The sequence below is a fragment of the Megascapheus bottae genome, chromosome 11 (assembly GCF_031878675.1).
Source record: "Megascapheus bottae isolate mThoBot1 chromosome 11, mThoBot2.hap1, whole genome shotgun sequence".
Classification (NCBI taxonomy): domain Eukaryota; kingdom Metazoa; phylum Chordata; class Mammalia; order Rodentia; family Geomyidae; genus Megascapheus; species Megascapheus bottae.
This window is the reverse complement of record NC_143519.1, coordinates 26,492,664-26,514,296: the sequence shown is the minus strand read 5'-3', so window position 1 is coordinate 26,514,296 and position 21,633 is coordinate 26,492,664. Positions and strand designations below refer to the sequence as shown.

The following is a 21,633-nucleotide window of genomic DNA, read 5'->3' as shown; positions in this document are numbered from 1 at the left end:
TGGAGAAAGACTAGAAATATTTACCTCAAAATCAGGAACAAGGCAGGGATGCCCACCCTTTCTTCTTCTCTTCAATATAGTGCTGGAATATTTAGCCAGAGCAATAAGACAAGAGAAGGACATCAAAGGGATCCACATAGGGAAAGAAGAAATTAAACTATCCCTATTCCTAGATGACATGATCCTATACCTGACTGATCCAATAAATTCCACTCCCAAACTCTTAGAAATAATAAACCACTTTGGAAAAGTAGAAGGATACAAAGTCAACCTTCAAAAGTCAATAGCCTTTCTGTAGGCCAATGATACACAAACAGAAGGCAAAATGAGGAAAATGATATCATTTGCAATAGCCCCCAAAAGAATAAAATATTTATTAATTAATCTAACCAAGGATGCAAAGAAAATATTTAATAAAAACTATAAAATCCTAAAGAAAAAAATCAAAGAGGATACCAGGAAATGGAAAGACATCCCATGCTCATGGATAGGGAGAATCAACATAGTGAAAATGGCCATACTGCCAATATTCATATACAATTTCAATGTAATCCCCATTAAAATCCCAAGGACATTCTTTACTGAAATAGAGGGTATAATCCAAAGTTTTATATGGAACAACAAAAGACCTAGAATAGCCAAAGCAATTCTTGGCAAAAAGAGCAATGCAGGTGGTATTACAACACGAGAATTCAAACTCTATTATAGAACCATAATAACAAAACTAGCATAGTATTGCACAAAAATAGACCAGAAGATCAATGGAACAGAATAGAAGATCCAGAAATAAAACCACATACGTATAGCCAACTTATATTTGACAAAGGGGCCAGAGATATACAGTGGAATAGACACACCCTTTTTAATTAATGGTGCAGGAAAAACTAGTCAGGCACATGCAGAAAAATAAAAATTGATCCCAGTCTGTTGCCCTGCACAAACACTAACTCAAAATGGATCAGATACCTTAATATCAGACCTGAAACTCTGAAACTGCTACACGACAGAGTAGGAGAAACACTAGAACTCATAGGCACAGGCAAAAACTTCTTGAGCAGAGTCCCAGGGTCACAACAGATTCAAGAGAAACTCAACAAACAGTACTACCTAAAAATAAAAAGGTTTTGTACAGACAAAGATATAGCTACTAAAGTATAAAGACAGCCAACAAATTGGGGAAAAGATATTTACTAATAATACATCAGACAAATGCATAATATCCAATATCTACAGGGAACTCAAGATACTAATCCTCCCCAAACCCAACAAACGAATTGCTAAATGGGCAAGGGAACTAAACAGAGACTTATCAGAGGTAGAGGTAAAAATGGTAAAGAAACATATGAGAAACTGTTTATTATCAATAGTCATAAATGAAATGTAAATAAAAACAACCCTAAGATACCACCTTACCCTGGCCGGAATGGCCGATATTCTGAATTCACACAACAACAAATGCTGGCAGGGATGTGGAGAAATAGGAACCCTACTGCACTGCTGGTGGGAATGTAAACTAGTACCACTCTGAAAGGCAGATTGGAGGTTCCGGAAAAAAACTAAAAATAAACCTTCTACATGAACCAGTCATACCATTCCTAGGCATTTACCCTGAACATCATAACCCAGGATATGATAAGGACACCTTTACAGCCATGTTCATTGCTGCACTATTCACAGTAGGGAAGTGATGGAATGCCCCACTACAGGTGAATGGATTAAAAAATGTGATATATACATACATAGATACTTACACACACATACACACACACACACACACACAATGGAGTTCTACTTAGCCACCAGACAAGATAAAATAATGGCATTTGCTGGGAAGTAGATGAAACTAGAATCAACCTTGTTGAATGAGAGAAGCCAAGATCCAAGGAACAAAAGGCTGCTGGTCTCCTTAATATGTGGGTATTAGATCTAAACAATAAAAGAGTGATAACTCAATACTCGGGTACTCGAGGTTATTGACATGAACTTGTCTATATAACTACATAGACATATAAATCTATTATGGGACATATATTCTATTGACATATTGATATATAGATCTGTATGTATCTATGACATACAAAGTCTCAGCTTAATTTTAACACTGTTCTTAATTTTTTTTGAAAAAGCAAATATTTATCTTATATCTTTTTTTTAACCAGGGCCTGGGCACTGTCCTTAAGCTTTCTCAAGGCTAGCACTCTACCACTTGAACCATAGAACCACTTCCAGTTTTGCTGTATATATGGTAACCAAGGAATCAAATGCAGGGCTTCCTGCATGCTAGGCAATCACTACCACTAGGCCAAACTCCCAACCCCTTATTTTATATCCTAACACATTCCATCTTAATATGGTATTACATATCCCAAATATTATTTCAAAATATAGTAACACGCAATACCCCTCAAAAATAGTTTATAAATGCTTCAATATTAAGCAGTGAAGAAAAAGTTAGGTGCTAGTGGCTCATGCCTGCCTATACCCCAGACTACTCAAGAGGCTGAGATTTGAGGATCACTATTTGAACCCAATCCAGAGTAGGAAAGTGTGTGAGGTTCTTTTTTTTTAAATTTTTATTGTAATTAATAGAAGGGTTACAGTTATATTCGCCAAATAGAGGGTGCTTCACTTCACACACATTGGTACCTTCTCATGTTTTTGTCCCCTTTTCCCGCCTCCTACCCCCTCCCCTCATCTTCTTCCCCACTTCCCTTTCCTATTTCAAATAAACATATATACAATATACCAGATCTCATCTCTTTTGTTGTTCCTTGGTTATTCTCTTACTTTGTTCTTAAATTTATGTGCCAGTGATTACATATAGAGATTCCATTCTTGAATATTTCAAATTGACATTTGAAATATTATGTAAAAAAGTCGGTCTTAATAAAAAACTTCTTTAAAAAAAGCATATGGTTAGTGCCCAGACCCAGAGTTCAAACACCATGACCCCCCAAAAAAACCATAAAGCACATGGCTTTAGGTTGTCGCTCTGTAGGATTATTTCTAAGTGCTGTACACTTATTATTTGGTGCCTTCTCTAGTGCTCTCATGTAAGTTGTTTTTGTTCGCTTATTTTTTTTAATGCCTATCCTAGGGACTTGAGCTAGGAGACTCAGTGTTGTGCCTTCACTGTTATGCTCAAGGCTAGTGCTCTACCACTTGAGCCACAGCTCCACTTTGGGCTGATCTTTTATTTATTTATTTTTTTGCCAGTAAAATGGTCTTGTGAACTTTCCTGCCCAGGCTGGCTTCAAACTTACATCCTCAGACCTCAGCCTCCTGAGTATCAAGGATTACAGACAGGCATGAGCCACTGGCACATTGCTCAAGTAAGTTTTGGCTTTGTTTCAGTTCCTGGGGCTTGAATTCAGGGATTTGGCATGGCCCTGAGGCTCTTTGTTCAAACCTAGTACACTACCACTTCATCCATAGCACTACTGCTTTCTTCTGAGTAGTTTACTGGAAATAGAAGTCTCACTGACATTTCTACCCAGACTGGCTGCAAACTGACATCCTCAGATCTCTACTCTGAAGAATGGGTAGGATTATAAATGAGCCAGTCATGCCTGGCTCAAAGTTTTTAAAATTCCATTTTTCTAGATGAATTTAGTGAACTGCTGTGTGAGTTTCTTAATAACAGTGAACAAAGAAAAATCCCTCATTAAAAAAAAAAAAGGGACGGGGAGTTTGGCCTAGTGGTAGAGTACTTGTGTAGCATGCACGAAGACCCGGGTTCAATTCCTCAGTACCACATACATAGAAAAAATCCGGAAGTAGTGCTGAGGCTCAAGTGGTAGAGCTCTAGCTTTGAGAAAGTCCAAGGGCAGTGCTCAGGCCCGGAGCTCAAGCCCAGGACTGGCAAAAAAAAAAAAAAAAAAAAGAAAAAAGAAAAATCCCTCATATCATCTTTAAAGTATCCTTAAAATGGATTTACAAACACTTAACTACCCTAGATATCCTCTTTGCTAAACATGTAGTAATGTTCTTTATTTTCTTTATAGAGAACAAATAGGAAACGCTAAAAAAAAACTCTATTTGTTATTTTAAAAACTAAATTAAATGGAAATGCATAGTTTGAGGAGAGCAAGAATGATCTAAGTGCAATTATGCATGGTCATCTACTCTTACTTTATAGGCTGATATCAAATCTTTATAAAGACAATTGATCAACATTGCTCTGCAATCTACGCAAGGCAAAGTCTCTACTTTCACCTTTCCCTGTGAAAGCCTAAAGGAAAGCTCTATTACCTCTTAGTCTATTGGGAGCCAGAGTAAAAGGGATACAGTAGCAGAGAATTCTGTCATTCTCAGGATATTGATTTGTTTTTTAAAGAATGACAATAGGATTGAAGAAAATGGAGAAGTCACTCACATTAAAAAATGCCATAGTTAAAGTTTGAGTATATAAGATACCCATAGTGCTGTGCAACAAAGGCCCATAAATGTCGAGCATACATGAACTATACTTGGTCGATTCATTCTCAACTTTCCATGCTTCCTTTTCTCTGTGCATTTTCAGAGCCTGGCTATTCAGGTTCCCATTTGATATTCTTCCAAAAATTGCCTTTTCCTTTAAATTAGCCAGAATTAAAATTGTTACTTGGGAATTAGTTAAGTGGAGATCAATTAACAAAATTTCTACTGAAGGATATAAAATACCTCAGTATTTCCTATAATTGGTATATTTAACTTAATAAGATATATGTGATTAAAATTATAGGAACGTTTTTTGATAATTCATTTCTTCTGATTTAAAAGAAATACATGACTACTTGAGAGGCTGTTATGCATATATTTTAAAGAGATTATTATTTATGGATCTTAAATTAAAATTGAGTTAGGTGATATATAATCAATCATTGAAATAATTTCTTCAGTGATGTGGCTTATTAACAATTGAAGGTATAGATTCAATAGGAGCTATTAAGATACATTAAGTTCTATTTCTTTAAATTTATTGCAAACTTCTATTTTACATTTAAACTTCAAGATTTAAAGTTTATTTCATTGTATGTCAACTTGATAAGCCAGAGAGACATAAGGGTGTCGATGACCTAACTAACATAAGGGGCTATAAAATGAGGTGTTGTTTGGTAGCAAAGCAAGGTGCTGAGTGCAAATGTTATTGTCCAAGTATTGTTCTACAAACAATTGAAATGATGAAAGATGATCCAAGAAGGAATTTGGTAAGCAAATTTCACTATTGGGAGCCCAAAGAAGCAGTCTGTATAGCTTTTGCTTACATTTAGAAATCTTCAATTAACATATGGGAATTAAATTCTAATGAAGACCAGAAAGAAAAGAATCAGACCATAATTTTAGGAATATGATATACCATAGACATCTTCACCATAGTATGAAACTATTAGGAATATGATAAACTTTAACTCTTTTCTCCATGTCCCTCCCCCAGAAACTCTCAGGCTACTAGGCAAAAAATATAAGGCCCATGGAGAAAAGAAGGTTACAAAGCCAGGCACTGGTGCCTCTCATGTGGTGAGACAAATCTCTAATTAACCACCGGAAAACGAGAAGTGGCGCTGTGGCTCTACCAAGCACTAGCATTAAGCTGAAGAGCTCAAGGACAGCGCCCAGGCCAAGTTCAAGCCCCATGACTGACAGAATGAAAGAGGTGGGGAGGAAGGAAGGAACAAAGGAAGGAAGGAAAGAAGGGGGGGAGAGAGGGAGGGCAAAGGTTACAAAATGTAAGGGCATCCTTTTTTTATTGGTGTCTCTGTGTGGGGAAAAAAAAAAGAGTAGAAAATGAGCCAAGAAACTTTGAAACACTCCCTTTTCACCTGTTATTCTTGATCTTTTCAGGACAAAACTGAAACAAGCAAGATGATTAACACAAACAAACCCAAACTTTACTGAGTGGGGATTTAACTAAAACCTAATTACCTTCCAGGAGGTGCCACATACTTTCTAAGTACATATAATAGTTATGGATACCAGGTAAGCCGGGAAAGGTTATTCAGCTTCCATGGTTACAGCATCCTATGTATTCTGCATCTAACATTCTTACCATCTTAGAGTGATAAGACTGACAAGCTTTGATGAACTTTATCTCCATAGATTCAGCAACAGCAGAAATTAATGCAGGAACCATTATCAGAAATCATGGGATAGCTGGCAAACAGCTCTGATCACTGCAAATGAAGTTTCAAACAAACCTGGGAGCACGTTAAGTCCTTTTGAAGTAATTTCTAAATCAGAAAATCTTACTCCTAAAAGCCTTTCAGAAAATTAACATGGCTCTTGACCAAGGATGATTATTCTCTAGAAAGTCTTATGCTGAGTGTCCTGGCATGTACACTCTGACACATTTTACTTATTAAAATTAAAGTCATTGAACTGATATTAACCAATGCCTACATATGGATATGAGTTCAATGGCAACAAAAGACACTCTTTGGAAATGATAAAAATGTGATGTTTCCAAAGTAAACTCTTTGGGGGAAAAGAAATGAATTCTAAGATTTTCTAATGAATTCCATTGTAAACATGTGACACTTCACAGAAATTTTCACATTGATTCAGATGGTTTGTTTAGAATAAAATTTGAAGGGGCCAGGAGTTTGGACTAGTGGCAGAGTGCTTACCTAGCATGCACAAAGACCTGAGTTCAATTCCTCGGTACCATATACATAGAAAAAACCCAAAAGTAGTGCTGAGGCTCAAGTGGTAGAGCTCTAGCCATGAGAAAGTCCAAGGACAGTGCTCAGGCCCTGAGCTCAAGCCTAGGACTGGTTAAAAAAAAAAAAAAACTTGAACAATTACTGTCACTATTAAATGTCTCATTGAAGTTTTTTGGGGGTTTTGTGTTTGTTTTTGTTTTGTGGGTCATAAGGCTTGAACTCTGCCTTTGTGCTGTCCCTGAGCTATTCAGCACAAGGCTACCACTCTACCCCTTGAGCCAAGCCCCACTTCCTATTTTCTAGAGGTTAATTGGAGATAAGTCTCAGGTCCTTTTGTGCCTGTGCTGGCTTTGAACCTTGATCCTCAGATCACAGCCTCCTGAGTAGCTAGGATTACAGTTGTGAGCCACAGCTCGCAGATTCATTGAAGTTTTTGTTGTAGTTGTTTTTTTTTTTCATGACAGAGCCCCTGTGTAGCCCAGACTGGTTTCTTAACTTACCTTCCTGCCTCAGGCTCCTTAGTTCTGGACTTACAAGTCTTTGCCACCATGCCTTTTTTGGCCAGGCCTAGGGCTTGAACTCAAGTCCTGAGTACTGTCCTTGGCCTTTCTCAAGAATAGAGCTCTACTACTTGAGCTATAGCACCAATTTTGCCTTTTTCTATGTATGTGGTACCGAAGAATCGAATCCGGGTCTTCCTGCATGCTAGGCAAGCACTCTACTACTAGGCCAACTTCCTGGCCGCTTATGTACAATTTTTTTTAAAGAAAGTTTATGAAAAAGATCAGTTACAAGTAGGGAGTGATGGCTCAAAGCCTATAATTCTAGCTACTCAGGAGGCTGAGGTCTGAGGATTAAGGTTCAAAGCCAGCCCAGGCACTAAAGGACCTGAGACTCTTACTGAAAGTGATAGGGTTGAGATAAACTGAAAGCCAGGCACTAGTGGCTAATGCCATAAATCCTACCTATTCAGCCCATGTAAAAATAAAAAAGAAACTCTATGAGAATCTTATCTCCCATAAATCACTGAAAGTCATGCTGTATAGGGCAAGTCTTGAAGAAAACATAAAATGGATAGTCCAGTCTTTGAGTTAAAGTACCAGTATCAGTACCAAAAACGAAAGAAAGAAGGAAGGGAGGAAGGAGAGAGAGAAATACATTAACTTGGTAAATTAAAGCTATTGTATTGGCTTCTTTGCCAGAATATGGACATTTGAGTAGCCTGTATAACATTCTATTGAATGACAATACCCTCTATATTACTAAGGAGATGGATTGCTTACAAACTCAGACTAGTGACCATTCATACTTGGAATTAGAAACTAAGGTTATATTTCCAAAAAGATGAACTGCTAAATCAAAAGGTTTAAACAGTTCTTCGGAAATTCAAAATTCTAAAATTTAGAAGTAATTACTTTTGCTGCTCTATTCCATTATGATTACTTTTATTGTGTTAATGCTTGCAGATCTTACACAGTATAATTTAGCATATTGTAGAAGTATAGTTTTTTCTTAAGCAAGCCTTAAGACCCATATTGATAAATCCTTCATTGCATGCATGATTTTATGATTAGGTATGCAACATTATCCATAGGAAAGATTCCCAAAGAGACTATGTGATCATGGCCTATGTATAAATTATATAGACAATGAGGAGAAATGATCCTGAAACTTCTTGACTCCTGAGATAACTACAAAACCTCTCTTGTCAATATCTGTATTGACTGGTTCTGAACGTGACGTTATTCACGATCCTTAGTGGCATTGGGAAATGAAACACAGCTCTGGCATTTGAAGAAAATCTGACCATGATAAAAATTAATGAAAACCTTTTCTTTTCGTTTTAGTTGGAATCCTTTGGCTATCAGAAACAGCAAGAAGAGGATTTTATTGAAAAGCTACTGGGTAGTTTGTATACTCAAAAGAAAAGTTGAACAAATAAAAGTGAGTATTAAAAGGAATTAGGCAAGCAGTTTTGGGAATTCCACGGAAGCACTTAAGGAGAGCATCTTTTACAAACTGATAATGGAATAAATTTTATCATCTGTAACTTCATTAGAGATTCAGATTCCTGGGAAAGAAAATTTGATTGACTTATCCTGTAATAGCCTGGGAGAAGAAAAGTCTGAATTTAACAGTCCCGCAGCTACCACAGGATTTAAAGAAAGCTGAGCAAGAAAGAGTAACAGATGCCAAGTTCTATTTTCATCTTAATGTGGTAACATAAGCTCAGAAGTCAATAACTTCTTAAATATCCAGAATGCAGTCTTCATATTGGCAAGTCCATGGCATGAAATGTCTTAATCAGTATGTGGTTGCAGTGTATTAAGTTTGCAAAGACATTTCTTTGATTTGCAGATTTTCAAATTTAGCTAAACACAAAATGTCTTTGTGACAAGGTCTTAGTCCTCAAATGGATACAGAAAACACAGTATCAAGTTAAATGTGAGGTTTTGAAAATATAAGATTTGTTGTGGATCAAAATGCTAGGATGTAGAATTAGAAACATCATTCCTCTATAAGCTACAGGAAAGAGTCAGACCACAAAGACAGTAAGCCAAGATCCAAGCTAGTGAGGGATAAGGACACACAGTAAAAGAAGAAGAAATGTTTATGTGACTAAATTGGCCCTAAATGAGGGCTACTGAAAAAGTTCTATCAAATATGCAAAGAAAGTATATGCTAATAGTACTATCCAAGGGAAAAATCTCAAAGAAGAGATAGTATAGAAATAATTAGCATTTTATTTTCCTTAATTGCATTGGGATGGTCTGTAGGATTATCTTAGTGGATTCCAATTGTTGTTATTTGAAATTTTACTAGAAGGAGGTGCCTATATTTTGTCAGTTTAAGCCTTTAGATGTCTTGATAAGATATCGTTCAGTCACCTTTTGAAAACAGGTGTTATACTTCCTTGAAAGTTACATAATTTTTGGGCCGGGAGTTTGGCCTAGTGGTTAAAGTGCTTGCCTAGCATGCACGAAGACCGGGGTTCGATTCCTCGGTACCACATACATAGAAAAAAGCCGGAAGTGGTGCTGAAGCTCAAGTGGTAGAGCTCTAGCCTTGAGAAAGTCCAAGGACAGTGCTCAGGCCCTGAGCTCAAGCCCAGGACTGGCAAAAAAAAAAAAAAAAAAAGAAAGTTACATAATTTAATTTCTACTAAGTGTATAAATCAGTGAAAGAACATTAGTAAACAGGGATTCGTTAAATGCTTATAATGAGCTAGATTCTGAAGAAATCCAAATTAAAAAAAATAAAAATAGAATGAAGCATCTGGTGATGTTAGATTGTTGCCAGTAGTACTTGGTATGATTAATGAGTTATATATTTTGATAATTTAGCAATTCTACATCTTGGGTAATCCATATTCTCCTTCTTAGGCAGAGAAAGAAAGACAGACAGACAAGCAGACACATACACACACACACACACACACACAGAAACAGAGAATTAGATAACTGATTGTTATAACTTCCTTTGATTGTTGAAGGAATAATGAAATTATAATGCCTTCACCAGGTCCTAAATATGTGACAGCAGAAATGCAATGGACATAGCTTCCTCCCTGTCTCTCCCTCACAGCCTCCACTGCTACCACCTCCATCATCATTCTCACTCACCTCCCTCTCCTCTTGTAGGCCATGTACCTAGACAGAAGCAGGAATTGTGATGTTTCACCATCTCTTACATAGGGGTAAAAACCTCAAATCCAATGATTTCCCAGGGTGGTGCTCTGATAAGAGACTTTAACCTGACCACAGCAGACTTTAGCCTGGGGTGTTTAGGTGGGGAAGCAAAGCCAAAAAGAGTTTTCTCCCCTAAAAGATAAAGGGAAGATATCACTAGTAGGAAAGTGCTAATGAGGACATTGAGACTGAAGTCTCCAAACTTTTAAGCTTCGTGGGGATGGGAGTCTGAAGCTATCATAATTTTAGGGAGGTAGAAAAATACAAAATATAAATTTGGCTTAAGTGAATCTGATTGGTAGAGTCTGAGAGGGCTTCTGGACTTACACAGAGTAAGTCTATGTTCTAGACTTCAAATTACTTATTCTAGACTTCAAAGAATCCTCCCAATAAGCTGAACAAAACCCATGGTGAATTTAAAGAAATATGCATCCAGGTACATCACATTGGTACTATATAACACTGAAAACAAAGGCACCTTTAAAAGAAAACAAAACAAGTATGTATGGACTTTTATAGCAGAAACATCTCAATATCAGTATCATCAGAAGACTGAGAAGTTATTTTAATAAGATTAAAAGCATAGTTCCAAAATGAAACCTATTCCAGGTGAAAATTTCTTTAAGTTTGAGAAAAGGCTGAAAATATTTTCACATCAACTAAAAGAATTAAGTATATGCTTCAATTAAAGATTCACTAAAGACAAGTCAAAAAAAATTCTGTTTTGGAAAAAAGAAATCTCAGATGGAGGTTCTGAAGTTTGCAAAGCAATGGCACCAAAAAATTGGTTTTCAAAAGAAGTAAATATAAACACAATGGTTTTACAAATTACATGCCTCAAGTATTCAGTAATATTTAATTATTTTAAAATACTTTAGATTTATTAACTGCCAGGACATTTTAAACAACTTCCCTCTGAGCTAGGCTGTATTTTTGCTAGCTCTACATTACAGAAGAGTTACAGTTGAGGAGATTGTCCTTCGCCCTATCACTAATATTCAGTAGAATATGGATTTGAACTCCAACTTTATATACCTGATGAATGTTGTACTTATAACTGTTCTGCAATGCTGATTTTCTTTAATGTACTATTAGTAGTTCAGCCAACGGGGTTTAGACATCAAACCTAACATTAATTCCTCTAGAGATCTTCCTTTACCATCACAGTTTGTATATACAAAAATAAACTCTTACCTGAAACTACATTTGAGTGTACTGGAGATTTCAAAGGAATTTGCCTTAAGAACATTTAATGAGGTTAGTGTAGGTTGACAGGAGGATTGCATATGGAAACAGGGGAGTGGCCCAGGGCCAAGGCAAAAACCACACCTAACTGAAACTAAAGAAGTCCTGTTAGAGAAATAGATCCGATAAATAAATGAGTGTCCTGACATAAAAGAATTAGAAACAAGAATATGTTCAAACGGAGAGCTACTCAAATAAGAAGATGAAAGGAAGTCCATGGAAAGCGTCTGGGATGTAACAACAGATGTAGGTTGTAATTGGTGCTTTCAGCTGCTGAAGACATTATGTACAATCTCAGATTTCAGAGGAGAGGATAATCCAAAAATGGTATGAGCTACCCCAATATTTTAGATTTGAGAACTCATATTTTTATAAATCTATGAGAACAATTTAGTGATTCAGTTTGCCTTCTACCAAAACATACATAGGACTGCAGAGTGGGAATTAATCCAACTACCAATCATCAGGTTCTAGGTGCAGATATCTTATCAGTGTATTTTCTTTTTTGTTTAATTAAGGCTATCACAACATTAAAGATGTTTTATATTCCCATTTCATAGCAGGTAGGCATTGATGAAGCTCCACACAACGCAATGTGTGCAAATAACAGAATTTCTTTTGGAATGTGAACAGCAGTATCATTTTGGCAACAGTTATGGAAATCTTCCTGCTAATTACCTACAAAAGACTCAGGCATTATGAATCAGGAATTGGAAAAGGCTGAATAAACTCTCAAATACTCTCCCTGATTTTTTTAAGTTTTGTCTTAAATTGGAAACAGAAGGGAAGGGAAGGGAAGGAAGGAAAGGAATGGGAAGGGAAAGGAAGAGAAGGGAAGGGAAGGAATTAAGTCATACAACTAGCCTAGCAGACTGATCTTAGTTTGGTGAAAAATGAGGCTGTGTTTCCCAAGGGCAGATGGGTTACTGCTGGGAAAGAGAGCAAGCTATACCGGTATTTTGAGTCCTAAATTTAATAATTGTGGGATAAAACCCTATAATTTGGAAAAGTAATGGTGATAATGATGTTTGCATTTCCTCTAATCATTGTCCTTTTGTTTCTATTTAGCATAAACTGAATTCCTTATGAAATCACAGAGTATCTATCTCAGTAGTGTAAAAGGGAATCAAGGGAGATTTTATTTGTTTTCCTTTTACTAGGTCAGTAATTAAAGAGAGAGCATAATTGTAGGGCTGAATTATAATGGTGTTTATGAAAATTATAACAAGAAAATGAAATTCAGGGTCCCCAAATTAGGATGTTCTTTTAAAAATATCAACTTATAAGGTCTGGTGGCACACCTGTTAATCCCTGCACTTGGGAGACTAAGGCTATGAATTATGACTTCTAGCCAAGCTGGACTGCAAAATGAGACCCTGTCTCAATATATAAATTGATGACAGATGATTGAATGGATGGATGTTTAGGTAGAAGATTGATGATTACAATGATGATGATGATGATGATGATGATGATGATGATGATGATGAAGATAGATAGATATAGATACATAGATACATATATAGATACATAGACACAGATAGGTAATTACATAGGTTGGTATGTAGGTAGGCAGGAAGGTAGAGGGATAGATGGATAGATAGATACATCCAATATTTAAATACATACACTGTCCATTATTCCCTCTCTCAACTCATTATCATATACTAAGCCAATGACTCTCAATGGTTGTCACTGTTTCTTCTCAGAAACATTTTTATTCCATTTTTGTCATAGCAATGATGATGTTAACACTAGAAACATACAAGTTCAAGATGTATTTAATAGATGAAATGATAAGATATTTGGGGTGCCACAGAAGAAAGAATTCATAATGATTCCCATGTTTCTGAACCAGGCAACCAAATGAGTGGCATTAAAAGAAAGCATATATTTCATAGTGATGGAGTGAAGAGTTTAGTTTTCTAAATGCTAAAAACTTTTAAAAGTATTATAAAGACCATGTACAGAGGAATTACAGTTACGTAGGCAGGTGTGAGTGTTTAGAACCTGGTTTAATTAATCATGTCCAAATGTAATGTTATTTCTTTTACTGTCTATTAGGTTTACTTGTAGATTTATAGGCACATCTAATCATCAAATAAGAGAGAAACCCTGGCAACCTATATTTCTTTGGTTCTGACTTATTTCACTTAGTATAAAATGTACAAGTCTATCCATTTTCTTACAAATGGGGCAATGTTATTCTTTCTGATGGAAACATAGAATTACATTGTGTATATATACCACAGTTTTAGAATCCATTCTTCTACTGTGGGTCATCTTGGTTGATTGCAAAATCTTGTGTACGGTAAATAATACTTCAATGAACATGGTTGTGCTGGTGACTTTGATAAGGCCTGGTTTTTGGTCATTTGATTGAATGCCCAGGAGTGGTATTGCTCGGTCATAAAAATAACTCTATATTTAGTCTTTTGAGGAACCTCCATACTGTTTTGAGAGTGGTTGAATAAATTTAAATTACCACCAACAGTATAGTAGCATTCTCTTTTGGCCACATCCCTGCCAGCATCTGTTACTGTTAGTTTTCTTTATAATGGCCATTCTAACTGGGGTGAGATAGGATGTCAATGTTTTCTTGATGCACATCTCTCTTAGTGCCAGAGATGTTGAATGTCTCTTTATGTGTCTATTGGCCATTCTTATTTCTTTCTCTGAGAAATCTCTTATTTATTTTTTATTGTAATGTATAGAGTAGTTACAGTTACATTTGACGTATAGTAGGTACATTACTTCTCACACATTGATACCTGTTCTCTTTAGGTTTGTAGCCAAGTAATTAATTGGGTTGTGTGTCTTTGGGGAGGTTAATTTTTAAACTCTAACTATACTTTAGATATGTGTCCATTGTGTGATGTGTTGCTAGTAAGGCTGTTCTCTGATTTCATGAGCTTTCTATTTATCTTGCTAGCTATGCCCTTTGCCATGCAGAAATTATTCTGGTTTATATATATCATTCTAGGCAAAGATTTTAAATATAAATGGATTAGTTTTAATTCTCAAAGTTATGTTTACTTGGCTTTTACTTCTGGAATGTGCAATTTGAGACTCAAAAAAAAGGGTCAGGGTCATAGACATATGACTGGGTATACATGACCGTTAAAACCATAAAAGCTGCTGAAATCACCAAAATATGCATGAAATAAATAGTCAAGAATCTATATGATATAACAGAGGGAATATGAAATTTGGGACCACAGAGTTATGCATTTTAATGTTTGATTATCTTGTCTATTTAACCTACTAAGAAATTGCACTTCAAACTAGCCTGTATTTAGTCTAATGATCCTGTATGAGCCTTCCCCTATTATGGTTTACTTGATCAGGAATAAAATCCTGGCTCATGAATCTCTACCTAAAGTGTGCTCTAAGCTTTTTAGAACTTCCTTTGATCATTTGCACCAAGGGATCCAGAAATGTTGTCCTTTGTCTAATTGCAACTGTCTTCTGTCCCTTGTTCTATGATGGCACAAAACCAGAATTTACCTGACAATATTGGCTCATATGTATGCATTACTGTGTGAGAAATGATGGAAGTCATCTAAATCATCCATAATTTGCCCTTTGATATACCCCTTACCATAAGGACAGCAAAGATAGCAGATGAAATTGTAAATGCATTTTGATTCTGAGGCAATATACCAAGAAAAGTGATCATTCCTGTGAAATTGTAAAGCCCATTATGAGGGTGTAAGAAGTCATCAGATATGGAAGAAGTAAGACTCACTCAAGGACGTGAACCAACCACTGAAAGAGATGGTCCGGATTGCAGTTTTCACATAAACCCAATTAATTAGAAGAACAGTCTTTAGCAGGTTCTTCAAAATGGAATAAATTCAGAGTTCACATTCTCTTTTATCTTTACCCTATTTTTTTTAGATTATTTATTTTGCGAGCATAGAAACATTTCTCTGACATGCCAAATACAGATGTTCAAGGGAAAGAAGCATTCACTGGTTCCACCAATGAATGTGGGCATATGTAAAATATCATCATACCATACAATAAGACTGGCTTATTTCATTAGCCAGGTACACATAAAGTGAAGAGCTATATAATGTGTGATTGTTGTTCTTAATGTACTACATTTTTTCTCATGTCTTTTCCTGCCCCTTGGTTATTCTCATATTGTTATAATATCTCACTTTGGGGAAAACCAGATGAGGGGAAGGGGTGGGGGGAGGAAAATAGGGACAAAAAACATTAATGTCTGTGAAGTAATGCACCTTCTATCTAGCAAATATAACTGTAACCCCTCTATTGATTACAATAAAAATATATGAAAAATGTTATTGTTTCATAATACCTCCAAGCCTTAAAACAACTTTTTAGGTTTATATCTTTTAGGAGCAAAACAGTTTGAGTATATTAAAGTAAATATCTTTTTACAAATTATTGATAGCTGATAGATACTATTTTCAAAAGAAGATCAGCAGTTCTAAAGGTTTCTTTGTATCCAAAACTGTATTTCATTTTATTTTTTAAATCATACATAGTCCTGGCTCCAGAAAACTTGTCTTTGGCATAGGGCAAGGTTGCATTTTGTAATCTTATAGGTAAATAGATCATTTTATGGAACTTACTAAGCATCTGAAGATAGCTGGTTCATTGTCTGCATCTTATAGAAAACATTTTTAAAATGTCTACTTCGTGATTTTCAGCCTTTTCATATACAATAATATTGTATAGACAATGCAATCTTTTGTTAGAAAATGCTAGAGGGCTTTTGCATAAACTCTACCTGGAAGACAATCTTCAAGTGTGTCATCTAAGAAATCTTCAAAGTTGGAATATTAAGACAGATAACATATAGCTCTTCAGAGTGAGTGCTAATGCCATCAAAGGTTTTGTTATTCCATTTGTGAGATTGGACAATGACTGATGGAGCTAGTGATAAAGAGCTCTTAATAACCCTGGGAGTTCAGCTTCTTTCCTAATTCTAACTGATGTGCATAGAGTGAAGTACCTTATTATAATATTTAGCATGTGTCTGTGCCAGCACAAGTCAGACTTTGTGAAGGGAAAGAAGACTCTTTTATTATTTTGCTTTGTGATATTATTGCTTCAAAATGAGTTGGTATTAATTAGTAGATGGATCATAAAGACCAACTGATTGAACCATGTCCTGTAAAGTAGCATTTAAGATCAAAGAACTATTTTGTTCCAAAAAAGGGACCTATTTTCATTTACATACCTGTGTACCTAAGACCAGAATGGCACTGCTCTGTTTTTAAATTTTTTTAACCAAGTCAGAAAAAAATGATATTCTGGAATACATCTGCCATCTGCTTGACAAAAATCCCAAAATTACTAACCAAGAAATCTATCTACAAAAGACTGTGGTAAGACATAGTTATGAATCCATAGAATTTTTCAAAGGCAACTTAATTTCAAACATTTAAGGGTATCTCTTTTGCCTCAGACAAATTTAGCCAGTATTTTGTACTGACATTTGAATTTTATTCTTTTTATGGCTTCAGGCAAATCCCTTTTAGGAAATATGTTATTTTCTATAATATTCCATAAAGCTTAAGTAATAATTATAGCAGCAGGTTTTAATCAGCATTCATCTATCTCTGTAGATTCCTAGATTCTAGACACTATAACATCCAATATGGAGATGCAGAGCAGTTGGAGAGATAAGATTTTTGGTACCAGAAGTGAAGACCTGTTGATCAGACTTAATTCATATATCCTGCACACGTTTACTTATAGTGTGTTATACAGTAGATGTTTTTACCTATTGGAGATACAAAAACATAAATACAACATCTCCCCTCCCCCGAAATTCTCAGGATGTATTCGTTTTTAAAGCTGCTCTAACAAGTTACCACAGACTTTATGTCCTAAAACAACAAAATTATTCATTTGTTCCCTCACAAATATGAAGTCCAAAAGGCTGTGTTCATGTACCTGTGACCCAATTAAATGATCCAAGGGGAAGATTCTAACCCTCTTACACTCCCGGCATTGCTGCAGGAAAAAAAAGTCTCTGCCTGTATCTTTCCAAGAACTTAACTTTGCCTTATAAAGACACTACTTATTGGATAGTAAATCCAGGATGAGTTCACCTTAAGATTCTTAACTAATTATGACTACAAATACCTTGTTTCCAAAGGAGTCCCATTCTAAAGATACAAATGGTGATAAATTTTGAATGGATTTTTTAACCCACTGTATCAAAGTAGAAATTTTTAAAGTATCCCAGTAATTTTAATATAGAATTGAACTAGGAAAATGGTATGGGACACACAAAATGAGCAAAGGAAAAGAAGACTGTGGACACAGCATAGTTTTAAAAGTAAAAACAAAAATGGATATACTTTCCTGGAAAAAAAAAGACAAAGATAAGTAATTTAATTCATTCAGTTTCACATAATGAATCTGAGCTGTCTGCAGCATATCCAATTTAACATGGTCAATAAAATATTTGATTCTTGGCCTAAAGTTAGGTCCAGGTATTAGAAAATATGTGTATGACATATTAGCACAAAGAAACTGATACTTGAAGACAAGGTTGCCAGTGTCATCATCCCCACAAATTAAAATCTATCCAGTGACCTGTTTCATTCATGTTTTAGTACCTCTTAGCTATTGGGTTTTCAGTCTCTTATTTTTCTTCAGTCCTTTGAGTTTCATAAATGCTTTAGAAGTCAGCACTCAGGTAAAATCATTTCCAGGGGATAAGTAACATAAGCACAATTGTATAAATTTCTCTTCTATTCCCTTCATCTGGACAGTATAAATTTCCTCTGTGAGTATATCTATTATTTTCAATACAGCACATCTGAACTTCTTTTCCTGTATTCCCTTATTTTCTTAATTTTACTTATGTAATAAAAAAGTCAATACACTGCTTCTGTTATTCAGCTCCAGAAAGGATCTAGTAAAGAAAGCATTTGGTGGACATTGCATTCAGATGTTTTTTATTCTTTTTTTTGTCAGTTGTTGGGCTTGAACTCTGGACCTGGGCATTGTCCCTGAGCTCTTCAGTGTAAGGCTACATCCCTACCCCTTGAGTCTCAACACAACTTTTGCTTTTCAAGTGATTGACTGGAGATAAGAATCTCATGGTCTTTAGTGCCAGGTCTGGGTTTGAACCCCAACCCTCAGATCTCAGCCTCCTGAGTAGCTAGGATTACAGGTGTGAGCCACTGCACCCATCTCATTCACATGTTTATTGATGATAATTTTAAATAGATAATGTTTTCCTGTTGAAATAGACACCAAAGAAACACAAAATGACTCAAATTTCCTAGGATTGTAATTATAATTATATAACATAAAAAGGAAGTGAAAAGAGACACAAAAAGAAAATATGATTAGTAAATAGTTTGGGGTTTTTTGGTAAGTAATTTTTCATGCACAATTACACTTATACCTGCTTATATGTTCATTTCATAATGTTAATGAGTAAGGAACAATGAATGTGATCTGAGTGATAATCTTCCTTTTCAAGTCTGGTAAACTTTCTGCTTTCTAGTTCCAATCAGAGAACAGAGAAGGAGGCTGGACAAGTTTTGTCTTAAACCTCAATTTTCAGAAATTTGGGCTGTCAGAAATGCAAAAATACATATATCAAGAATATATATATCATTCTCTCTCATATATATATATAATTCTTTATTCCACTCTACCTTTACTTTTTCTGATATTTCTTCCTGGGTTTAGGCTCATGATTAAAACACAACATTTAAATCATTTTCTTCAAGTTCAAAGACATTAAATAATTATTACATAATTATTCTCTAAATTGCTTCTGCAAGATAGGTCTTTTGTGTTTCTATCCCATTTAACAGATCTAAACACCGAGTGACAGTATCCAAACAAGTAGCTTAAGATTATGAAAAAATAATAAACTTTTAAAAATCTTAACCATCTATTCTCTTCTTCTGCTGATCTCATGGACCTAAAAATATAAAACAGAGATTAGGAAGAAAATACTTAACTCTGAAGTTTTCAAAGGGAAGAAAACATTTCACACCTTTTTAACTGCCATTCAGCTGCAGGTAAAGGATTTTACAGCTTGTGGAGTGCTAATTAGAGCCCATTATACCTTGATTGACCTGCATTGGCAGAAGCTGCCTGTGTCCTTGCAAGATGGAGATTTTCCTCCTTTGCACAGTTCTGGTTCAGGAAACTTGATTTCCTGACTGAGGAGGCAGTGATAATTCAGAGCCAGCAGATGAATTGGGCTGAATCAATCAATATTTAAAATAGAACTTTATCTTTGCATGCTTTGGGAATAATAAGTACTGAATTCTGTTCAATATTTGTAATGGCCCAAATATTATCACACTCACTTGCCTGAAGAAATAGAAGATGGAGGTTCATTATCTTTCTTAACTTCATCATTAACTAAGTCAAAGAATATCCAAGGGAAAAAAATACCTGTATTTGCTCTACGTGGTGTTTGATATTTACTATTTGGAAAGGAAATCAAGTATGTATATTTACATGGCAAATTCTCTGCACTCAAGTGGTAAAATGAGCTTTTCTGATTATATATATATATATATATATATATATATGTGTGTGTGTGTGTGGGAAAGTGTTTTCTTTTTGTTTCATTTGATTATTTTCTTGATGTCTAAAGGGATTTTTCTCATGTCTCTGACAATGATGTTCTGTACACTGAGTTTCTCACTCACTTTTCTTTAGTCACACATTTCCATCTGCTATTTGCCTAGCAGTCTTCTATATACAAACACATTTCTACTTCCCTCACCCTCTTTCATTATACAAATCATGCTATTTCCCGTATTTCCAACAACCCAGGTCTTTAGGCTAGGTGTTTAGGCTAAATATTTGAAGAAACATTAGAAAGAAATACTGCAAAACCTGAAGGGTTTTTTTTTTCATCTGTAAGACTTTGGCAAAATGTACTTAACATAGAATTTAATACCATAACCATTTCTAAGTGTAGAGTTCAAAGTCCTCCAATTCATTCATCTTGTACAACCATCTAGTTCCAAAACTCTTCATTTTGTAAAAGAGCAACACTTTATCTACTTACTGGATCATAGCTTTTTGGAAAATATCATTCTGAGTGCTTTGTATAAATGAAATCATACAGTGTCTCCTTGTGGATAGCTTATTTCATTAAGTATGATATCCTCTAAGGTCATATAGAGATGACATCTCAAAAATTCCTTCCTTCTTAAGGCTGAGCAGTATTTCATCATATGCACATACCTCGTTTTGTTTATCCATTATCATTTACAGATGCTTGGGTTGTGTCTGTGTTTTCATTGTTGTGAAGAATGCTGTTATGAACAACAATATACAAATATCTGTCAGAGACTTTCTTTTCAATTCTACTGGACATATAATGACAAGATTTAGGACATGCATACTACCTCAAAGATGGTACCTTAACATTTGCAAGAACAATGACATGAAAGACTCTCTGATCATCTTCTACCACATGACCTCGAAGAAGACCATAAAAGATGTCTGTACTTCCTCTAAATCACAGATCTTTGATTCTAGGAAGGTTTGGGTAGTTATTTTGCATAACTATAATGTAAAAACCCTAATGTAGAAACAGATATCCAGGTTCATGACATTTGAGGGTTTAGCTAATTGTTTCTTGGCAACATGTGGTGGACAGACATCATCTTAGCAGAAGTATATGAAAGAGGAGAAGTCCCATTCATCTCATTGTAGACAGGAAGTTAGGAGCAAAGAAAAGACTACGGCCTAGGTATAGGACAGTGACCTGCTTTTTCCATCTAAGGTTTCCCTTTTGAAAGTTTCCAGCACCTTCCAAAATAGCACCAACAAGCATTAAGCACATAAGCCTATGAAAGTTATTTTATACTCAACCATAATGGTTTGTGTCTTCCTAACTTTATTGATATTTCCAGTGTGTACATATATTGACCTTTTTACTTTCTCCACATCTTCCTTTAGATCTTTAATTACGTTTAATATGATTGCTTTAAATTTTTTGTCTTGTAGAGCCCCTATGAGATCCTTTTACACAGATAGCTTCTGTTGGAATTTTTTTCTTCATTGTAATAAATATTTATTGA

At 35.3% G+C, this 21,633-nt stretch overlaps 1 long non-coding RNA gene across 1 annotated transcript in view; it reads left to right on the top strand.

Moving 5' to 3' along the window:
• The window catches only part of LOC150056848 (uncharacterized), a 101,560-nt gene extending 89,340 nt beyond the window's left edge, over positions 1–12,220 (top strand). The window contains exons 4-5 of the long non-coding RNA XR_016536997.1: positions 8,489–8,585; positions 12,136–12,220. This is a non-coding gene — a long non-coding RNA (uncharacterized LOC150056848). The remainder of the gene's footprint in view (positions 1–8,488; positions 8,586–12,135) is intronic.
• The last annotated feature ends 9,413 nt before the right edge of the window (positions 12,221–21,633 follow it).